Source organism: Urocampus carinirostris, chromosome 18, assembly GCF_059441175.1.
Source record: "Urocampus carinirostris isolate Australia breed hairy pipefish chromosome 18, RoL_Ucar_1.0, whole genome shotgun sequence".
Taxonomy (NCBI): Eukaryota; Metazoa; Chordata; class Actinopteri; order Syngnathiformes; family Syngnathidae; genus Urocampus; species Urocampus carinirostris.
In genome coordinates, this window is record NC_142366.1 from 20,582,920 (window position 1) to 20,602,321 (window position 19,402).

Sequence of the window (19,402 nt, forward strand, 5' to 3'; positions counted from 1 at the left end):
TATGAAAAATAGTCCGTGTAATAACCTGTGCAGCCCTTTGAGACTCTTTGTGATTAAAGCCTATACAAATAAAAATGACTTGACTTGACTTGACTTTTGTTATCCAGATCCTTGGTGGTCTAGTCATTAAACAGTGGATTTAGATTTATTATCATTATTATTGTTGTTATCATTAGTAATGGGCCAGGCAGCGAAAAACATTAAACTCCATGGTACAGAAAAGGTTGCGGTCATTGGTCTGAGAATAATGCACATTGCAGACATAAGAAGAGTGACTCATTTTTCTAAGAAAAATAAACTAAAAAGGATGGGAAGAGAATCATAACTATGTGTGTTGACAATAGGACCATATTTAAAGTTGAGGCCATCATTTTTAGGACTAGCACTTTGTTGTTGTATGTGAGGGCATTGGAAATGACAGTTTTTCTCTGAATTATATTTGCCCGCCTCACCTGACCCACTTTCCCAGCAAATGGGTGCAGGGGTGTGCGGTTCCGTCCCTTCCTGCTCAAGAGCTTGTAAATGTAATCTTGGACACATGTTACCCGGCGTGATGTTTTTCAGATTGATGTCGCTCGCGATTAGCATATTTCCATGCAAGGACACAGGAGATCTCTGTAAGAGTGGCCGGCCCTCGTGTTTGCACACAGTTAGGTGACGGCTGCCATTTTGAACGATTTCACAATCGTTATTCGAAGCTGTGATTTATTTTGAACGCAACTTGGGAAAGGAAGACATATGTGACTGACAAGCTTTGAAAGTCATTCTTAACCGCAAGTGATAGGCTCCCCCCCTTTTATTGCAACGTGTCATTACATATTTTACCGCTTGTCCGACCCGCTCATCTGTTTCTTCGAATACCGCTGCGTAAATGCAGCTGTGACCCAGCAATGCGCTCATTTTTCAATCATGCACCAGGGAAGTGTTTTTTTGTGTATGCTAGTATACGGCATTTGTAAAACTGCGCTGCACTCAGTTTGACAGTTGTTACTGAGAATTTAATCTATTTATCTATTCAGAATTCTTATTTTTCTCCTGTTGAGGTTTTTGAGTCTTACCTTGCCATCATGTAGGTTTTAGATCAGGGGATGTAATAATAGTCTGTGGTTTGCAATAATCATGTGGTCTGTGCAGCCCTTCGAGACTCCTTGTGATTAAGGGTGTCACAAATGACACGACTTATTGGAATAAAATTGCTACCTCAAGGAATCATACCACTGACGTGCAGTGAGATATATATATCCGTTATATATATATATATATATATATATATATATATATATATATATATATATATATATATATATATATATATATATAAATATATGTATATATATATATATATGTATATATGTATGTATATAAAATATATACAATATATACAATATACAATATATTATATATATATATATATATAAAATATGTACAATTGTCACGGTTGCCATGGCGCCCAGTTGGTCCCAGCCGGGTGGCGCCGGATTCTGTCGCGGTTGCCACGGCACCCGATTGGCCCCGCCCATGGACACCGGCTGAGACGCACTGACTGATTGCTCCTTGGCAGTACTTAAACACGCTCCTGTGAGCCGTTAGTTTGTCAGAGTGTTTGTGAAACTTCTGTGATACTTCTGTGAGACTTCTGCAAGACTTCTGTTAAACTCTGTGTTATATGCCTAGTTCTGTGAATCTGCCTGTGTTGGATCCCGTTTTATTTTTGGCCTGATCGGTTTGTTTTTGACCACTTATCTTTTGTTTGGTTTTCTATCCACTTCTGCGACCATCAATCCCTGGATAGAGTGTGCGCGCCCTCCTCCTCTCCCCAATAAATTGTGAGTATGTTACGCTATTGGGTTCTTTTTCCTGTTTCCTACCCTGGCCCGTGACAACAATATATATATATATATATATATGACAGCAATTGTTTTGAAACAAGGTTGCTGTCACTTTAAAGATGACTGTAATAAAAGTGACCGTCAGAAGATGGATCTGGTGATTTTGGCTTGCTAATCAGTCATCTGTAAAGAGAAGCATAGCCCAGATTCAGCAGTCGCCTGACACCTTTTGATTGATGGCTGTGCCGTCAAAAAAACGCCATTAACTGCCTCCCTATTAAATTGGGTAAAATGTCCCAAAAGTCGACAAAAAGTGCTTTCTTTTAGTACTTTGCTCAAGGTCATGCATGCTATGTTGACATCACAAGAAATATCGATCGAAAAAAACAGCATAAAGATAAAAGATCATATCAAAAATGTGATGATTTACGGGTAAAATATTTGGCATTTTGCCAATGTATGGTATTGTATTTTTTCATAACTATACATTTTGATAGTTTTTTGTTCATTTTTTTTCCTCCTGTTTTGAATTTTTGCTGAGTAAAGCTGCAACCTCACTAAAATAAGTTAAGTTAAATGTTTAAGAAAAAAAACGATATATATTTCGTACATATACATAAATATATACATTATATATATAAATATATATCTACATGCCTATATATATATATATATATATATATGAGAGAGGGAGAGAAAAAAAAATAGGGTGAGAAAGTCAGAGAAATAGAGAGTGAGAACAAAAACAAAGAGAAAGCAAGACAAATAGAAACTAAGATAGAGAGAGCAAGTGAGAAAGACAAAGAAGGAGAGAGAAAAAAAGGAGACAGAGTTTGAGAGACATATAGAGAAACTGAAAACAACAGAGAAAGAGAGAGAACAAAATCAAGAGAATGAAAAGAGGAAGAGAGAGAGAGAGAGACACAAATAGAGAGAGACAGAGAAACAGAGAACAACAATGGAAGAGGGAAAAATAAATAGAGAGAATGAAATCAAAATTTAGAAAAAAGAAGGAGCAAAAAAAACAATTAAAACAGGAAGAGAGAGGGGGGGGGGGGTAATATAGCAAAATAGGGGAAAAGGCTTGCATTGAAAAAAACTCAAATACAATAAAAACATTCCAAAGCACAAAATAAGAATATCAATAAGTCGATCATCAAATATTTCAATATCATTCTTAATTTACCATATCATTAACTTTGTTTTATTTCTACTTTTTCATAATCATTAAATCGACTTTTAAATGGACTTTGAGGTGCGAATCTTATTGCATGTTAATTTAATATATTTTTAATACTTATATTACTTGCAAATCATCTTGACCTTTCACAGTGTGTGTGCAACTCCATACTGCAAAAAAAGCATCTAAAAATTGAGACAATTATTAAAAAAAAAATAAGGTCTTGTACATTAAATACATGCATTTATTTCCTATTTATTCACAAATTGAAACTTTAGTAAAGACTCAGACTAATGAGAAAATCCATCAATGGATTTTCAACTTGCAAGGAGGACAGGGAGAGAAGCCCTCCAGTAAGGAATTCCAACCCGTTCTAGAACCCCAATCCCAAAGCCCTTTCTTTATATTCCATATCCTAAGTAACGAACGCAGATCTGCCCTAGAAAGTGTGGCTATCAAAGAACAGCAACGTGATTGGTCAATAATGACAATGATGTGAAGACATAATAGTCAAAACAGCAAATAACAGTGTGCAATAGTAATCAAAATAACTCACTGGAGTGCTATACAATCTTATTTCTTTAAAAGACGATACATTTCAAGTCGCTAAGAAGCACAAGGAAATAAACAAACCATGAAAACTCAAAATCACCAAAACACACAACTTTCCTTCCTTTTTTGCCTAGTCTTTGAGAAGTTTTCAGAGTACAGTGAGCAGAAAGATTTCAATTCCAACCAAGTGAAGCTCATATTGTCAGAACCCGAACAGGAGTGATTCGGCGATCACTGGGCGTAAGAAGTAAGACAAAAGTCTGGCGTGGAAAAAAAGGAAGCCAGAGGCCGACCAGATCTATACTAGATACACAAGTAGATACCGGACAGACGGGGTCGATACCGTACAGGACGGGACAAACTGGATCGATACCAGATACCGGTTGGACGGGGTTGATACCGGACAGGACGGGACAGACAGGATCGATACCAGACACACGAACAGATACAGGACAGGACAGATAGGATCTATACTAGAAACTGGAGACTAGAGTCGGATATCAGACAGGACGAGAAAGGCGGGAGCGATACTGGATCTTGGAGACTGGAGACAGATATCAGACAGGACGAGACAGACAAGATCGATACCGGATACTGGAGACTGGCGCAAGTTATCGGACAGAATGAGACAGACGGGATCGAAAACGATACTGGAGACTGGAGTCAGATATCAGACAGGGCGAGATAAACGGGATCGAAACCGGACAGGATACACAAGCAGGATACCGGACAGAGTCAAAACACACATCTTGCGGGTGCAGAGGTGAGTTGACGGACTGACAAAGGGTGAGTGAGAGCAGTGAGCTTAAATAGGAGGGAAGCCAATAAGGCAACGAGCCACAGCTAGTGCCAAATGGGCAGGGCCGATTGAGGGCAATGGGCAACCGTGACACATATTATATAAAACAAAAAACATTTTTCTCAACCACAGAGTATTTACAAAAGTACACGTTTATATGATAGTTTGTGTTCTAAGGCTTTTCACATAAATCACTATCAGTAACCAACAGGCATTCTATGAAATCCCTAAGCAGTTTTTCCCATATTAAAAACAGAATAAACCTATCATGTATCAATATAATGATAGATTGTTATTAAATTTATTTTTTCATCATTTTAACGTTTTTCCTTGTGCTTGAATCTTTAAATTCTACAAAGTCAATATAAAAAATATTTTTTTTATTGGATTTCCGAATATGAGTTCAGTTCTTCTTTGCTCTATGTTGCTAAGGAGTAAAACTCCGAAGTACTCCGAAGTAACTCCCAACAGAAAAGGAGATTTTTAATTGGAAAAATGATGATTTGTCTTGTTCGACTCCATTTTTGCATTTTTCCATTTTATTTATGTAGTTTAACATGTTGTATTGTACATGTGTTTCGTTATATCATATATATTGTTAATTAACGTTTTGTTGTGAGATACTGAGTTGCTCGACATGAATGAGGTTTACTATAAAAAAAAGTTCAAAAATTAAGTAGCTTGGACGTTCACTGTAGAACACAGGTGTCAAACAGGCGGCCCGCGAGACAACACAAGCGTAAGAGAAAAACAAGCTGCAGGTGAAATATGTCAACTTGATGTTGCCAAAGCCAAGTGCCTCTCACAAAGACATTGTACTTGTACTTATTTATTTCTCTCTGTCTCTCTGTCTCCCTGTCTCTCTCTCTCCCCCTCTCTCTCTCTCTCTCTCTTTCTCTCTCTCTCTCTCTCTCTCTGTCTCTTTCTCCTTCTGTCTCTCCCTCTCTCTCTGTCTCTCTCTGTCTCTTTCTGTCTCTCTCTCTCTCTCTCTCTCTCTCTCTCTCTCTCTCTCTGTCTCTCTCTGTCTCTTTCTCCTTCTGGCTCTCCCTCTCTCTGTCTCTCTCTGTCTTTTTCTCTTTCTGTCTCTCCCTCTCTCTCTCTCTCTCTCTCTCTCTCTCTCTCTCCCCTTTTCTACCACTCTGTCTCTGTCTCTCTGTGTCTTTTAACCTCTTTTGCTCTAACTTCCTTTTTTCTTTTCCCTCTTTTCTCTTTCTCTCTTCATACCTTTTGTAGCTTTCTTTTCTCTTTTCTCTCCTTCTGTCTTTCTATTTATATTTGGTTTTCTGTCTTCCTCTCCCTTTCTTTTACTCTCTCACGACTTTTTATCTTTTGTTTCTCACGCTCCCTCCCTCTCTCTCTTTTTCTATCTTTGTCCCGTCCGCTCTCCTGTACCCACCCTCTTTCTCTTACTTCTTTATCTCTCTTTTTCTTTCTCTTTAATCTACTAGTCCGGCCCCCGACAGAATGTTTGTTCTGTCGTGTGGCCCCAAAGTTAAAATGAGTTTGACACCCTGCTGTGGAAGGATAAAGTACATGCAAATATAATTAAGTGGAATTTTTCTGCATAAAATTATTATTGGTTATATACTGATTAAAGGGATAACCACAAACCCGTCTTTTTTCATGTTCTCCTTTTATACTTCCTTTTTTTTCTTAACTTCTTTATACAACATAATAAGTCATAATATAATGCATCACATCAAGTGAGCCGTTTGAGAGCCGTCTCTCTTTAATGAGTTGAGCCGAAAAAGCCGGTTCTCTAAAAAGAGACGGACTTCCTTTCACTACACAACTACCACGGAATGATGCATGACGGGGAATCCCCAGGCGGCAGACACAGTAGCATCAAACAGCTCGCTTCGTTTGCAAACAAAAAAAGCCATACCGAGATAGGGGCTACCGCGGCGAACTCGTTTGAGTTGATTGATTTGCCGTTTCGTGATAGTCGGTGTATACCGGATGGTACCCATCATTGAAAAATTTGCGTTTTTCCGTACAGATTTTCTCGTACGTCGTACACATCTTAAAATGCACAATAAACGTACTTTGTACGGCAAAAACCTACAGGTTGACAGGTATGCTTATCCGATTAGCACCGAACAATGCAAAGCAACCGGGACAGGAAGTGTGTGACTTGGAGCTTCCTTTTAGCCCGGTGACATGGAAAATAATATATATAACGACCCCGTCGCTGAATCTCATATCGCCTCATCTCGCCTTCTCTCACACATACCGTCCACGTAAACCGGTTCCCTCTCACACACACACACTCACAGATTGCCTTGCAATAATAATAACCCCACAGACAACAGCTCCAGCCACCTCCCTCTCACCCCTTCCTCTCCCCTCACCCCCTTCCTCCCACATACAATCAAACAAAGCCTCTTTCTTACCTTGCGCATGACCAATCCTTCCATCTCCCCCCAACAACAACCACCTCCACTTTTCTTTTTCTTTTTTTTTTTCTAAAAAGTCGTCCGCCACGCTCTCCGTGCATGCACTTTCCCACTTAACGGCGACACCTCACACTTCTGCAGACCATTCCACAGCCTGCAGTGTGGCACTCAAACACACTCCCCAAATAAATGCAGCCCTGGTTTGTCGTTTTCCCATCCATCCCATCTTTCCCCCACCAACAACCCCCCCTCTCTCCCCACGCTCCTGGCTGGCGCTGGTGAAATATCAGGGCAAACGGATTCCAGTTTCTATTTTTTTTTCTGGCTTCCCTCTGGCTCAGAGGGGTTGTTCAGTGCTATTTGGCCCTGGGGTGTGTTTCAACGCTTCTGATGTGAGAGAGGGACCGAGAAAGAGAGAGAGCAGCGGGGTTGGTGGAAGGGAGTTGAACCGGCAAACCTAAGTTTGACTTTGAGGCCATGTTCTGTCGGCAAAGGTGATTGATAAGTGGATTTGGATTTGAATACTAGACGCCTGAAAAACAGATGACGTAGGTTTTTTTTGCACCAAATACATATGTTGACTATTTTTTTGCACTATGATGACTATTTCTGCACCGAATGCATATTGCACGAACCCTTACGATACCAAACTGTATGTAACATCCTACATGCCGACATTTCTTGTGTAAATAATTGTGTAAATTATAACTATAACCTAATCCTCCTTGTTTTATAACCTTATCTTCTCTGTTCCTTTATCTTCTTGTTTTTTTTTCTACCTCACTGTGAATGTGTGAAACTGGAGTGTCATGCCCAATTTCGTTGTCACAATATGTTAACCCATTTTGTGACAATGACAATAAAGGTATATTCTATTCTATTCTCATCTCATTTCATTAGCCGTACGGCTTATCTTCATTAGGGTCGCAGGGGGCTGGAGCACATCCCAGCCATCTCCAGTGGGCAGGGGACACCCTGAACTGGTTGCCAGCCAATCACAGGGCACACAGGGACAGACAACTCATTCGCTCATTCACACCTATGGACAATTTGGACCGGCCAATTCACCTGAAATGCATGTTTTTGGAACGTGGGAGGAAACCGGAGTGCCCGGAGGAAACCCACGCAAGCACGGGGAGAACATACAAACTCCGCACAGGAAGTGTGGAGCTGGATTTGAACCCACGACAGGTTCCCATGACATGAACTGTGCCGCACAAGCGCTAACCACTGCGCCGCCGTGCTGCCCTCTATTCTATTCTATTCTATTCTAATATGCACTGGGTGTCATGTCCAGCATGGTCGCCGTGGCGACCGGCTGGCCCCGCCCCCTGGGCACCGGCTGTAGCAGATCGCCTAATTTGAGTATGTGCTTTCTAAGGGGGGTTTTGGGTATTGCCGGTTGCTGGTTCATTGCGTTTTCTGTTCTGCATTAATCTGTTCTGTTTGACGTGAGGAAACCTGTGTTTGCCTGTTCTGAGTAAAAGCCTGTTTTGTGAGTATTTCTGGTCTGAGTTCCTGTTTGCCTGTAAGCCTGTTTTTGTTTTGTTTTGTCCTTGAGTGTTGGACAACTTTTATTTTGCTAAATAAAAGTAACTGGTCGTTACGAGATTGAGTTCATCCTTCCTGCCTCCTGCCTCCGATCTGGTCCGGTCCCGTGACACTGGGGTGGGCAAACTTCTGGAGACGCAGGCCGCATCGGGTTCAAAAATTGGGCCGCTGGCCCAGGACTGGAGACCTTTCCAATATTTCTCATTTGCCTTTACGATTAAATATACAGGCAGACATCTACCTGTCCTATTTCTTTTTATAAATTCTTTAAATTAGTTTTAAATGCTCAGAATTAAATTAAAATTATATATTAGGTCCCTGTTTTAAAGCACTTAATTTAATATTTATTTTTGTAGTATCATTGTGGTAGTTTTTGTCATATTTTTGTAGCAGTATTTATGGATTATTTTCATAATGGGAATATTTATTTTCATAATCAAACCGAAATATTGAAAGAATATTTTAAAGCCTTGTTTTTCAAACACTTATGTTTGATATTTGGTTTTATAGTATTCGTGTAGTATTTTTGTAGTATCGCTGTGGTAGTTTTTGTCATATTTCTGTAGCAGTATTTATGAAGTATTTCTGTTGCAATAATATTGTATTATTTTCAAAGTAGGCTTTTTTTAGCATCTGGAGTATTTGTTAGTATTACTGTATTTTTTTATTTTTCGGTATTTCTGTAGTAGTATTTTATAGTGTTTCCTTTTTAAGTTTGATATTTAGTTTTATAGTTTTCGTGTAGTATTTTTTTGGTATCACTACTGTAGTTTTTGTCATATTTCTGTAGAAGTATTTCTGTTGCAATATTTTTGTATTATTTTCATAGTAGGATTTTTTTTGTATCTGGAGTATTTTTGTGGTATTTCTTTAGTTTTTTGTGTTTCTGTGGTAGTATTTTCTAGTTGTTTCCTTTTTCTTTTCAGAATCAAACCAAAATAATGAAAGTAAACTTAGGGCCTTGTTTTTCAAGCACTTAAGTTATATATTTAGTTTTATAGTATTCATGTATTATTTTTGTAGTATCGCTACAGTAGTTTTTTGTCATATTTCTGTGGCAGTATTTATTAAGTATTTCTGTTGCAATATTTTTGTATTATTTTCTTAGTAGGAATGGTTTAGAATCTAGAGTATTTTTGTAGTATTACTGTGGTTTTATTTTTTTTCTGTAGTAGTATTTTGGAGTGTATTTTTTTCTTTTCAGAATCAAACCAAAATAATGAAAGAATATTTTAGAGCCTTGTTTTTCAAGCACATAGTTTGTTATTTAGTTTATTTAGTTTTATATTTAGTTTTACAGTATTCATGTATTATTTTTGTAGTATTGCTACAGTAGTTTTTGTCATATTTCTGTGGCAGTATTTCTGTTGCAATATTTTTGTATTATTTTCATAGTAGGATTTTTTTAGTATCTGGAGTATTTTTGTAGTATTACTGTAGTTTTATTTTACAGTATTTCTGTAGTAGTATTTTGTAGTGTTTCCTTTTTCTTTTCAAAATCAAACCAAAATAATTAAAGAATATTTTAGAGCCTTGTTTTTCAAGCGTTTAAGTTTGACATTTAGTTTTGTAGTGATTTTGGAGTATTTTTGTCGTATTTCTGTAGAATTACTTTTTAAGAGACACACTAAGGAATAATAACAACAAAAAAAAACGTTTTTTCTTGTGAATAATTACTACTATATTCATTGTCAACGTATTTTTTTCTATTTTCGTTCGGAGGGCCGAATTAAAGACCCCGTTTGGCTGCCAGTGGCTTGTGTGCCATATTTTGACCACTTATAGATTACATCATTGTCATTATTGTCCAATAATGTTTCTGTTCTTTGATTCTGCACCTTTTTGGGTGCATCTGATTTTTGTAACCCAGGAGATTGAATATATTCCTCAGTTCTCCTTGCAAGTTTAAAATTCATTCATGTCTTCTCTCCTTATTTGTTGCGGCTACTCAACTTTAAACCTATCAATGACCGGGTACCTTGACAGGTGAGCAGCCATCTTGGAATCACAATAAATGGCTGGGCAAAAAATATTTGTGTGAAATAATCATCCATATATCAAAATTATTTGAGTCTCTTTTGTGTGTGATTATTTTGAATCAGAACTGAACTTATTACAAGTGAGGTAAGAACCCAGAAAGATTTGTTTGTGTTTGTTTATTAGATAAAATAAACTTGTTTACACTAATTTTCTTTGATTTTGTTCTACATAGTCTTGCAGTGAGTAAACAGGTAATGTTTTGTGTTTGTAAGGTTTATGAGAACTTAACATGGGAAATTGCATTGATTAATAAGAGGAGGAATGGGCTGAGGTTGACATAAATGGAGATTAGACATGGCACTCCATGACCAACACGTAATAAAGAGAAAAATAAGATAGAATGATAACAGAATAAACAGACATAATTGTTTACAAGCTAGCTGCAAAAGAACCCTTCATTCTCAACTCAGACTGATTATGAACAAAATGAATTCGATATTATTGGGTTGTTGTCCAGCCCCCCTTTGTAAACCTGGCAAGAATCGAGGTCAGACATTTAAAATAAACCGCACTGCTCGGAGAAAGACACATCGCGCTCAGAACAAATCACTGTTGAACGGCGCTGTGTGCGACAGTTGTGACATTTTGCTTCGGAGGAATAGCGTTTAATTGCAAGGAGAAATCGGTTATGCAACAAAGGGAAAATGTCCGCGTTTCAAACCCAATTGAACACATAACAAGGTTTGCTTTGGCGTGTGTGTTGAGGACTCGGTTCCGCCATGTTTCCCTGCTTCTTTTTTCCCCCCAAATGGATTTTGTTTATTTTTTTCACCGAGGAAAAGGTCCGATCGCTAAAGCTAATGAAACAAATGGCTAACTGTTGGATTAGATAATCACACTGTTAGGTGTATTAGTGATGTGAAAGTGAGTGAATTAAATTTCCTGTTAAGAGTTTTAAACTTGTATGTTTATCCACCTTTGATAAAATATATGCACCTTATTAAAATATTCCCTTTTTTAATCAGCCTTTATATAATTAATGATTGTTTGTAATGTCCCAAAAATAAAAACATTAGACCCTGATGCAGACTTATTTTTATTGCATTTCAGACTCTTTCTAGGAAATTACAGAGGAGGGGATTCCCAGCCCCCTCGCTCAACCCAACTCATGTGTTGGGAGTCATTAGGTGACCAAACCCCCAATTCCATATATTAAATTAGATTAATTTAAAAATGATAAACGTTCATTTTTTTAGTCATTCATTTTACTAATTTCAAAACACAAATAAAATAACACATATCAAAAAAGCGAGATAAATAAATTAAAAGTGTCATGAAACCGACCGGGAATCCGGAAGTCGGAACTTATTTGCGTAGACGATCTGTCACTTTAATTGAGAAAGAAAAGTTGTCCAACACACAAACGGACCAAAAACAAAACAGGCTCAAATGCAGTCAAAACTACATAATAGGCATTTAACGGGATTAAACAGAACTTGCAGGAATCTCTCAGAATGTTACACCGAAGTGCAACAAAGTCCAACAAGCACAACAAGAAATAACAGGTATCAAACAGGCATGAACAGGTTTTCAACAAGGGTAAACAATGATCTGGCAAAGGGCAGTTCCAAAAGGCACGTTTAAGTACCCATAGGAGTAATCAGGAAAATGCAGGTCAGGGGCCAGCTGGGCACCATGACAACCATGCAGGACATGACAAAAAGAATGATTAATTTCACCTTTGTTTCTTGTAAAATAAGAAAAAAAAATGATACACACATTCTACTTTTATGAAAAACACGTTACTTCACAGAATTGCGATATTTTAACTTCTATTTCTAGTTAAAAATGAATATATAAAAAGCACACAATTATTTGTCAGTGGAATATTGTATTTTTTTTTGGGTGCGTGTGGAAACATCAATGTGGTAAAGCTAAAAATGGTTCCCTTTTTCTATTACAGTGAATGTTGTTTCAGCACTGCACACACACGCAAGATCATATGCTTTGATTTTGTGTAATATAATTTAAATCTATATTTAAAAACATATATTTAAATATACAAACAAAGATGCTATTAAATTACCTCATAATTAATCACAAAAACTGATACATGACTCGTTAAAATCCCATCTATTTATTATTCAATTCATAGCAGCAGATGTTTACGTTTAATGAGTTTGGGGGGATCTGGAGTAGTAAACGTGATGGAGTTTGGATATGGATAGAAATGATTGGTCATGAGTCCAAATCCCAAAATGGGAATGTTTTAAACCGAAAATTAGAATAGGAAATGGAAGAATAATGAAGGTTTCTATTTCAGGGTGCACATTTTCAGTAAATCGGACCAGTTATTGTTCCGGACCAGGTTATCTAAAGTGTCGGGATGCCCCATTGAGTGTTAAGGGAGACAGTGAAAGTGTGAGTGGGGGACTGGGGAGGGGGCGCATGGATGAATGGATGATGGGCTGAAAAAAGTGCCGGGGTGACGGTCCCCCAGAGAGAGCTTGAGATCTAAAAGGACCTCTCGGACCTCCAAATTGACATGTTCAAACTTGCTCCTTTTCACCAAGGAAGCACTCTAATAAGCCGTGTGACAACATATAGAGTCTTACTTCCGAAAAGGCCGGGCCGGCCCTCGCTCTCTTCTCCGATTCGACAAGAATGGTCTCGTTTCCTGCTTTTCATTTCTGAATATATTTGTGGAAGTATATCGTGTGTTGGCTGCCGTGTTACCGCTCTATAAGTGCCTGTGCCTGAGTGCTAATCAATAGGATTCGCGTGGAAGTGGATGTGAGTGTCGGGGTGGGGGTCCAGGGGGTTCATTTTTTTTTTCTGGTCTCCCAACCCCCTTCCTGCTCCCCCTACTCCATCTATGGAGGACAGTGACCGGACGCGTGTCTATTAAAAAGGGATCAACAATGAAAAAGATGGCAGGAGCAAAAGGGCCAAGTGGGAAGAGGGTGGGGTGAAGCTCAAAAAGGAATCGTCGCCCTGGGTCTTCCTATTGTCGAGGGGAGTAGTGATGAGTCGTTTGTGAGTGACACGGCTCCATGGGCCGGCTCTTTGAAGTGGGGATCAGTAAGCTCCTTCTAAAAGCACACTATCCTCACGTTCTTGCTCCCAATCACTCATTTTTCTCCTTTTTCTATGTTTCTCTTTCTTTCTCTTCTTCTTCAATTTTTCTTTTCTCTCTGTTGCTCACTTTCTCTTCTTTCTACATATGTCTACTGTTCTCTCTTTTCATCTCACATTCTTCCCTCTTTCTGTCTCTATCTCCTTTTTCCCTCTCTGACTATTTATCTCTCTTTCCCTCACTCTTTCTCTCACTTTTTTTCCTTCCTCTCTTTCTCTCTCTCTCTCTCCAACTTTCTTTCTTTTTCTTTCACACTCACTTTTTATCTCTCTGTTGTCTCCTTTTAATTGTTACATTTCTCTCTCTCTCTCTCTCTACCTCTCTTCTCTATTCCCCTCTCTTACTTTCTGTTTCCCCTCTATTTCTCTTTTTATATTTCTCTTTGCTTTTTCTCGCCTGAATTTATACTCTCTTTTAATTTCTTATTCTCTCTTTCCCACTTGTTTTCAGTTTATCTGTCTTTCTCTTACTGTCTTTCTCTTTCTTTATCGGCCCTTCTTTGTCCCTCTCATTTTTTCTCTTTTTTCCTCTCTTCCTCTCTCCCTTTCTCTTTTATCATCATTGTCCTGTCATTCAAACTTATTGTCTCTCTCCCTCTTTATTTGTCTCAATTTCCCTCTTTCCCTTTCATTTTTTCTCCCTCTTTCTTTTTTCTCTTGGGTACTCTATTTCACTCATTCTCTCTCCATCCATTTTTGTGTCTTTATATTTCTTTCACTGTCCTTCTTTGTTTCTCTTTTTTGCTTTCGACCTTGTTCTTCTCTCATTCAGTTTTTTCCTTTTCTCTGAACCTCTTTCTTTTTTGCTCCCTCTCTCTTTTTCTCACATCGTCTTTCAAAAAGGCAATTGTGACTGCTTTATTTGACTTGTGTTATCTCTTTTTTGTTTGAAACTTTATTTTAAGTAAAAGTTTGTTGTGTGTTGAAACAATAATGGCTATTAAAATATAGCAGCATAATACATTTTCAAAATTAATCAATTTTGTGCCTAATATTTCATAATTATTAGTAATACATTTTTTAAAAATCTGAAGAGCCTGTTGGAAGCCAGAAGAACCGGCTCTTTTCAGTAAACCTAGCTGAAAGCAACGGTTCTCGAAGGAGAGACACAATTCCCATCAGAAAAGGGGAGGCAGCAGAAAAACCATTGACGGGGGGTTAGCAGGGGGCGACATCTACCTAGACACCCTAACGCCTTCTTCCGAAGCATGCTGCGCCGACATGGCGGCCATTGATTTACTTTAAACAAAAAAAAAGAGCTGGACAAGAGTCCCCTCCCAAAAATAAGAAGAAATCCCTCTTCTTTCTGCAGAGCCTAAACAGCTGCGGTCCCATGTAAATTTGACATGACTGGCACCTCATTTTATGACCACCCCACCCCTTCTCAAATCCAACATCTCAGTATCATATTACAATTTCATGCATTTTATGAAAATTCACCATTAGCATATATGAGTGTACCCCGAACCCATCCTTTCATTAAAACTTAAATAAAAGACATGTAATATTTGAAAACAAAAGGAGCATAGGAAGGGGTGGATATATTTATATTCTGGGGGGATGGTGGAGAATCCCCTTGACCCCTAAAATGCAACGTAATCCAGCATACCCCCTCTTCTCCCCTTTTTTGATTGGGGTATTTTCCTCTGTTAATTGTTGTCATCAGTGTGGTGCACTATCAGCAGGCATCTGGAAATACTTCCAACATCAAATCCCCCCCAAACCCACCAGTAAAAAAATAAAATAAAAAAGGGGGGCTCACAGTATCCCTTTTAAGGTTACCCGAGGTTGCATTATTGTGAGAGCGATTATAGCCGCACAGTCCCTTAAAAATAAGGGGACCTAGGACAGTAATAAGCTAAATGTATTATTTCTTGGATGTTTTGTGACTGTGACCTAACATATAATTTTAATTCAATTCTGATATTAATTTGTTTGTGTGTGTTTGTTTTCTTTTGTTTTCCAAAGCAAATAAAAAGAAAGATCTTGCCTCAGATTCAGCTCCGGGGTCAAAAAACGTTACATATTATATAATTGAATTATTATATATATATATATATATATATATATATATATATATATATATATATATATATATATATATATATATATATATATATATATATATGTATATAATATGAATGAATCCCCCTTCTACGGTCTGGCTACATCACAATTTTTTATCATTCTCCGCATTCTGAGAGGCTAAAACGTCCCTAAGAGAGTAGTAGTTGATAAATATGTGAAAAAAATGTACAGTAAGGAGTAGTTTTATTTACACAATGAATGTTTGGGCCTTTAAAATGTTTTTTCTTTAATATCAATGTTTAATAGAGTATGTATAATATATATATATATAATTTTATATATACACACCACGGTTTACTTTTCACGATTTCGCTACTTCACGGAGCGTACATTTTGTTCTGGCGAAACAGTCTCCCTGCTTATTATTATTATTATTATTTGGCTGCAGATTTTATTAAAAAAATAAATGTAAAAAGGTTTCGACAGAACTTTTATTCGTTAAACAAAATCTTGAGCCTGTAGAAAGGGTTTGTTCTTTGGGTTTGTGTGTATATTTTAAAGGAAGGGGTTCCTAAAATGTATCTTAGGTTATTCAAATATGCATTATTTTAGGGGATCATTTTGCCAATTAAGAGAATTAAAGGGAGGTTGAGTCAAGTTTTGGGTGCCCATCATAACAAATTGGGGTTTAGGATTTAGGGGGGGTGCTTTTTGGTTACATTGTGGTCTAAAATCGAAAGGCAAAGGTCTGAGATATAGTACCCTTTGTTTTCAATGCAGACACTACACGTCCCCCGACCCTTTCTCCCCCTCATCCCTTCCTCTCTCTGAGTCTCTCTCAAAGTGGAGCGGAAGGGTGGGTTGATACCGGTCTCATGTTGCGTATGGATTTTCGTTTATATAATCGATTGAAATGTCCCAATACATCGATTTTGGGTTCAGTGTTTTACAAACAAGCGTTTATGGGTCTCGATTTTGTGTTAGAACCGATTCCAGTGTGACATGACGCGCAAACGCGCCCCTGTTTGGGTTTGTTTGCATTTAAAATATGTTTTTTTATGATAGGAAATTAAAATGTAGGAATATTAATTGGACACATCAGTTTGGAAAATAAAACACACACACATTTTGTTCTGCTTTAATCAAATAAAGTGGTGTAAAATTGCACGCGCGCGCGCAAGCACGCACGCACACAAAGCATCTCCCGGTGAATTTCTCCTTGAATTATATGCCATCACTAGTGTGTGTGATTGCAGAATATTAAATTAAAGTGTGCTAAGTCTGCAAGCGAGGCGTCCAATCCGAGACTCATTTCCCGCACTGGAGCGGCGCATCACTGCTCCTCCGCGCGCTCCATGACAATGTGGCAAATGCGCACATTTTCAACAACACTTTCCATATGCTATTATCGGATCGCCGGCGAGCAAACAGAACGGAATGCTTTATACCAAAGGTACTGAGAATTTTCACTTTTTTTTTTCTTCTGCACCCCCCCATCAACACTTCTCCGTTTATCCTCGCGTGCGCAGTGTTTTTTGTGATCTTTTTGATGGCTCATTTGAATCCAGGTAAGAAAATATTCATTTGAAGTTTTTCTTAAGAGAATGCATATTTTATGTAGCACTGTCTGGTGGCTCGAGGGTGAAAGCTGCGCGAGAGAACGGAGTTGACGTTTAAAGAAGAGATGCATTTGTTTTTAGTTCGGGTTTTGTATTTTTAGTTTTTTCTCGTTTGTGAGACATTTTAAGAATTTGGATTTTTTTTTCCTGCTTTTGATTTCGATTGCAACTTTTTCACTATGGTTTGATTTTAATAGGAATTATTTATATGGGTGAATTTTGGATACGTCTTTATGTTCTTCGTTTTCCTCATCCTGGGGTTTTGGAGTTTTTCCTTACCTCCATGTAGGTTTCAGATCTTGTGCTGGTTGTTTGTGCTGTCCTTTGAATATTTTTGTGACTAATGAAAAAACAAATATACATGATTTGGTGCACTTTTTAAAAATATGTTTTACATTTGGTACTGATTTGTGCACGGTGTGAGACTCGGCTAGTGGGTCAAAAGCAAGTTTTGGGTCAAAGCTTTTGGCTTTTTTGGGGTGTGTTTTGGACGGATTCTGGTGGGTCAGCAGCGTTTTGTGTGTGTGTATTTTCAAGGTGTGTTTATGCAAGAGTGTAGTTTTGTCATGGACGTACGAATATTGAGCAATCATTGTTTTGTCCTCTCCAATATTAAAAAGGCGCTGTGTCTCCATGCACAAATATCAAGACCAATCATACAGCCTTATGTTTAAGTTTTACGCATTTATTTCCATCAATCCAATGTTATTATACAAATCGTAATTTCATGTTTAGCACATCGGATTATTTATTATAAGAAGCTTATTAATGATGGAAATTGTGTTTTTATTTTTGCAAATGAATACAAATTGAATCAATTGTATTCGAAATAAAATAATTTGACGACTTGCGCTCTGGGGTTTAATTCGAACGGCGTTTGTGGATAATTTATGAATTATGAATGCAGGATTGGAAATAACCCGCTCGTCCGCAAGCGTATAGAGAAAGTCGGCGTGATTTTTTTACAGATACGCGCTATTTAATGACGCCAAGTTCATTTTTCTTTAGAAGACGAAATTTCAAGGAGCGTAAGTAAAGAGCACCATTTACCTATAAAAGCGGAATCGTCGTTTTTTTTTAAATCAAAGAGAAATCCTTCGTGTTGATGTGCATTTTTTTGTAAGAGGAAAAAAAGATCCATGCTTGACAAACAAAATCACCGGCGTGCGAATACTTGTACGTCCGTCACAGGAGCGGTTCGGTCGGACTCGGAACCGAGCGCGCATCGCTGGTTTGTCGATTTTGATTTGGATTTTTTGCAGTCTGTGAACCCCCCTGGAGGACAGGGAGGCAGCTGCAGGATCCAGTGAAAAAGTGAAAGCCACGACCCCCTCAATTTCCCCCTCCCTTCTCTAAAGACCCGTTTCAAGACAACCTAACCGTGCCTGGAGGTTGCACCGGGGTACGGTCCGGTCTGTTTGCGCACGCCTGCAAAAGTGGAGCAAGTTGTTCACTTGCTATGGCAAACCCTTATTGTGAACCGCCCCCCCTTTCCACTTTTAAACCAGCTCCGACTTTCTTTACCCCCTGCACTACACGAAAATATCTTTTGATTTCTCTACATGCAGCAAACTGTTTGCACCTTGAAAGGGGACTTACAGTATTTTCTACCTCTTGTGAACCCCCCCCATTCAATTGTTCTATACAATACAAACCGTGTGACTTTATTTTAAAACATAACATACCGAGATCCAAATTATGTTATGCTAACATACTTGTCAACCTCAGCCAAATGTTCCCATTGTTAACAAGTGCAATTTATATATGTATATATGTATATACATATAGCGGACTATATAATATAAAAACAAGAACAAATATAATTTGTGCAAACACGTTTTAACATTTGCTGGTGTATTGCGACAATATTACCACCCGACAATGGTGTTGTGGTCTGCTACCAATGACCGAAACGATTTTCCTCCTCCATAGAAAAATTGATATGAATGAATGAATGCATGAATGAATGAATAGCCTCCAGTGTCATTATACAAGTACTGTATAACAGAATTGGAGTGTTTATCCTTTCAGTGCAGGTAAAGCAAATTAAAATAGGTAAACATGTGCAAAAGGAAGCCAAAACGTTGTATATATGTATATATATATATATATATATATATATATATATATATGTATATATATATATATATATATATATATATATATATATATATATATATATATATATATATATATATATATATATATATATATATATATATATATATATATATATATATATATATATATATATATATATATATATATATATATATATATATATATATATATATATATATATATATATGGCATATCCCCCCAAATACACACAT

General features: G+C 37.6%; 1 protein-coding gene across 3 annotated transcripts in view; it reads left to right on the plus strand.

Moving 5' to 3' along the window:
• The window catches only part of zfhx4 (zinc finger homeobox 4), a 227,581-nt gene that overhangs the window by 52,943 nt on the left and 155,236 nt on the right, over window positions 1-19,402 (plus strand). Inside the window, exon 1 of one of the 3 annotated variants that reach the window (XM_088321851.1) lies at window positions 16,776-16,903. The exons of 1 other annotated variant lie outside the window; for it this stretch is intronic. The gene's annotated coding sequence lies outside the window, so the exon portion shown is untranslated. Of the gene's footprint in view, window positions 1-16,775; window positions 17,019-19,402 lie in introns of those variants that run through there. One more of the 3 variants, XM_088321849.1, reaches the window with a different exon arrangement.